Raw genomic sequence first — 5,000 nt, 5'->3', positions numbered from 1 at the left:
GAATGCCAAAGCCGTTCGGTTGCATGTTCCTTGACACTTTTCGTGCCGGGGTTTTGTGATATCCGGAAGCAACGCGCACGACCAGACAGAGATAGAGCTCTCGACCTGGAAGATACGCGAAACCACGGAAACGGCAGGCAACGGGATCGGCTAAGAAACCGGCCTACCGGGAGTGGTGATCGTTGGTTCGCGGGTCGTTCTGTTTTGGACAGGTATCGACAATGATCCTTCCGCAGGTTCACCTACGGAAACCTTGTTACGACTTCTCCTTCCTCTAAATGATAAGGTTTAGTGGACTTCTCGCGACGTCGCAGGCAGCGAACCACCCACGTCGCCGCGATCCGAACACTTCACCGGATCATTCAATCGGTAGGAGCGACGGGCGGTGTGTACAAAGGGCAGGGACGTTGATGTGACCGCCGGACGCGGTCGTCTACCGAGTCGCACGGACGGACGGTCGCTGCGGACGGACGGAACGAAACTCTCTCGAGCCGAGGAATTTAGATGAGGCTTTCCTCGGACAAAGCTCGGAGATTTGAATCCAGTAAGGAAACAAACGGTGGATGCGAGAGATGAGCTGAAACGAACGAGCGGATCGAGAGATCCGGCCTTTGGTCTCGGCTTCGGTCGAGCAGTCTCGGTCGCGGTACGGACGATGCGGAAATTGATTCCCGGAGTTTGAAGGTAAACTGCGGGAACGGCTCTCGGCAACGCGGCGGTAAGAATCCTTGGTGATGCGGTAAGGATTCTCGGTGATGCGATAAGGAAGGTGGAGTGGAAGCGAAAGTACAACGAGCGGTAGGAACCGGACGTGATACGGTAGAGAGGGACGCGAAGGTGGTTTGATGCGACGACACACGGGAGATGGCTCGGCCCGTGATACGGTCAACTAGTCGATGTCGAACCCGGTTCGAGATCGGCTAGGGTTTCTCGGTAGTCAAGTCCCGGACTTGGACTAAGGAGAGAGGTGAGACAAGAACAAGATTCTCTCTTGTGAAATTTAATTCAATACTTCAAGTCTGCCTTTTACAATGAGGGTTTAGGCCTTTATATAGGAAGGCTTACAAATGGGAGACTCTAAAACCCTAGACACGCGGCCAGGATCTCATCCTTACACTTGGCCATAAAGCAAAAGCAAAAGTAAAACAAAGGAAAGACCAATCCAACGGTCATAGAAGGTTCAAGAAGAAATTCAAAGGAAGGGAAGGGAGAGAGATAGAAAAGCCACGTCATTGGCTGGACGCGGTGATAGGATCTTCACTTCCTTGGCTCCTAAACTTGTCAATGATTGTTTCCAAGTCATGAGCCAAGCGGGAACGAAGTGGAGATGCACTAGAGTTCGCTGCCTCGTTAAAACCTCTTTGGTAAACCCATTGGGACAAACCCAAAGTAGGGAAAAGAGTACAGCTCCTTCTAATGACTTAGGGGCGTCTTCACGCTTGCGCGATGGTGAAGACTCGCGAACTAAGCTTCCCAAAGCTGGTCGCAACTCAAGGCTCTTAAGTGGTGATGCTAGCCATGAGCCATTGGTGTGAGGGTTGAAGCTTGGATTGCAAAGCCCATTAGATGACTTTACTTGCTCCTCCTTGATGATCCTTGGAAACTAGTTGGTACCGCGCATCACTAGGAAGGCCGGTTCCAAGTTGTCGATAAGTGTCCGAGAGGCGTCCAAGTGTTGTCCGAGAGGTGGTTGAGAGACGTCCGAGAGAATCGAGTGTTCACGGCCGAGTGGTCGATCCCGTGATCACATCATTCCCTCCCTCTTATAGAAGTTTTGGCCTCAAAACTTTGCTCATCACCTGGATCAAAAAGGAAAACCCAAATCAGCAGCATCAAAAGGCCAACCGCGGTTTAATTTACCGGGATCAAAAGGAAACAGTAAGGCCTTAAGAGAAAAGGATAGGACTTCCCCGGTAAGGTCAGCGGCACTGGTCGCTCGGATCCCTTCATGAACCGTGGTTGCTTGCTGAGACTCTCCAGGATGCCACACATAAGTTTGATCCGCACCAAAGTTGGACAAATACATCGCCATATGACCTTGTGCGGTAACGGCCTTGGCGCTAAGGGTGGAGAAGGATGGCACGGTATAGGCGACTCCCAGCTGGAGCTTACTACTTGAAGTATTCATGGACAATACCGAGTGAAAAGATCCATCAATGGCCATCTCCGGTGGCCTAGCTAACTTGGAACTCCCCATTACCGAGTGATTACCGGATATGACTTCGATTGCGCGGCCAGAATCTCCTTGGACTTCGGTTGATGGCTCGGTACGCGTCCTGGGTAAGGATTCGCGTACTATGGTCGGCTCCAGACGCGGCGGTCGAGTGTCGGTTAAGCCTCGATCGAGAGCGGTAAAGAGTTTTCCGTGGTCCGCGTAATGACCCGAACTTGGACCTCCGAGTGTAAGAACTTGTCGGTCTGGGGGCTCGGCTGGCTTCTCTACGATTCCTCCCGAGTCAATGACTTCTTCTGGACAGACTTGTCGATCGAAATCACGTCCTAGGCTCAGCGTACGGTTAGCTTGCGTCGTTGGTGCGGCGTTCTCAATCAAGTCGGTATTCGGCTTGTTCCGCGTCAAGTCACCTTGTTCCGGCTGATGAAGAACTCGCGGGACTGGTGTTGGTACAGTTACAAGGGCCGAGTGTTGGTGCCGTGATGATTCTCCCTGGGTGTAAGATCTCGCTGCCTGGCCCAACATTTCTCCAAGGTGTTGAAGTTCAGATCGGATAGAGATCAACTCGTCCGTGAAATTTGGTGCTCCGGGAGATTGCGCTGGCTTCCTTGCGGTTCGCTCCCTTGACTTAGTCCGAGAAACCACAATGCTCGCCTTGGCTTTATCTCGGTCGCGACTTGACGGGTTGATCGGTGTTGCGCGTGGTGACCAGCTCGGAAGTCCTTGGTTCCGAGTGCGGCAAGCACTTGACTTGCTCGATGATGCGTGCGATGGAAAGGTCGGGATTGCTCGGGTGCAACTCGAGTATTCCTTCCGCGGCTCTCGATGATATGCGGACGGCGCATAGTAAGAACCCAGGTCATCATTGTCGGAGTCATCATAGCGGTTCGACCTTGGCTTGTTATAGCGCGTAGCTCGGGACATAGACGGCCAATAGCAGTCTGGTGATCCATGCTCGTGTTCCTCTAGTTCCGAGCCTTCTTCAAAGTCCTCTTGGTACCAAGACGCGTTCTCGGTAGTCGCTGGCTCCGGATCGGTACCAGTGTGTTCGTCGTTCCATGGCTCGTCCTCGGTGACCTCTTGCTCCGGACCAAAGTCATGATCTTCATCGTACCATGATCCCAACTCGGAATCGTTTCCGTCAAAATCCATGCTTGATCAGTATTGAATCGAGTGTTGCATACTGATCGCGGTCTTGGAAACGAAGTATGGTCGATGGTACGGACGGCTGTCGGAGATCGTCGATGGTACGGACGACTGTCGGATTTTGTCGACGGTACGGACGACAATCGGTGGTCGGCGTCGGTATGGACGACGATATAGATGGCTGGTACGGACGGTTCGTACGGACGGCCAATGATGGTCGGACGTCGGCACGGACGACTGAGACGGACGGCTGGTACGGCAGCTGACGATGTTCAGATGGCGGTACGGATAGCCGGCACGATTGGCTGATACGGATGGCCGATGATGTACGGTCGGCCGACGGGGGTCGGTCGATGACACAGTCGGCTGGTGCGGCAATGGTACGGACGGCCAACGGTTATCGGACGTCGGTACGGATAGCCGGTGTGATCGGCTGATACGGAAGGCCGATGACTCGTCCGGTGGCTCGATAGTGATCAGACGATGATACACAATACGCGATAAGGGCTTGGACGATGATACGCGGGTGATGATACGTGCTCTGGACGGTGATACGCGGATGGCTCGATCGGTGCTCGGTCGTGACGTGGCGATGGTACCTCGTCAAAGCAAAACGAATATTCGTGAGCAAAAACGCGTCCAAAACATGATGGATAAGATATTTATCTAGGCAGTCAATGATTGAGGACAGCAACACAAGATGACAAACTATGACTAAGCAAAAAGAAACCTACACGCGCCTAAAAGCAAACTCACGCACAAAAAGCAAAACTTTTTGGGACCACAACACAAACCCAAAAGCAAACGCGCTACTTTATCGATCTAACAAGTCCTAGGCAAGAACTATGACGAACAAAACTCAGAAATAAACAAAGCGACGACTCAACAAACGATCTATCGAGGAAACTAAGCATAAAACAAAAACTATCGGACCTAACGACGCTAAAGATGAAACTAATGAACCGCAAAGACACAAAAACGAAAGCTTTAACAAAGGAAGGAGTTTCTGGGTTAGAAAGACACAACCTTTGAGTCAGGAGCTTTTAGAGCTCTGATACCAAGCTGATGTGACCGCCGGACGCGGTCGTCTACCGAGTCGCACGGACGGACGGTCGCTGCGGACGGACGGAACGAAACTCTCTCGAGCCGAGGAATTTAGATGAGGCTTTCCTCGGACAAAGCTCGGAGATTTGAATCCAGTAAGGAAACAAACGGTGGATGCGAGAGATGAGCTGAAACGAACGAGCGGATCGAGAGATCCGGCCTTTGGTCTCGGCTTCGGTCGAGCAGTCTCGGTCGCGGTACGGACGATGCGGAAATTGATTCCCGGAGTTTGAAGGTAAACTGCGGGAACGGCTCTCGGCAACGCGGCGGTAAGAATCCTTGGTGATGCGGTAAGGATTCTCGGTGATGCGATAAGGAAGGTGGAGTGGAAGCGAAAGTACAACGAGCGGTAGGAACCGGACGTGATACGGTAGAGAGGGACGCGAAGGTGGTTTGATGCGACGACACACGGGAGATGGCTCGGCCCGTGATACGGTCAACTAGTCGATGTCGAACCCGGTTCGAGATCGGCTAGGGTTTCTCGGTAGTCAAGTCCCGGACTTGGACTAAGGAGAGAGGTGAGACAAGAACAAGATTCTCTCTTGTGAAATTTAATTCAATACTTCAAGTCTGCCTT

Source organism: Camelina sativa, chromosome 15 (genome assembly GCF_030686135.1).
Source record: "Camelina sativa cultivar CO46 ecotype springtype chromosome 15, ASM3068613v1".
Lineage (NCBI taxonomy): Eukaryota > Viridiplantae > Streptophyta > Magnoliopsida > Brassicales > Brassicaceae > Camelina > Camelina sativa.
Note: the sequence above shows the minus strand (reverse complement) of the source record.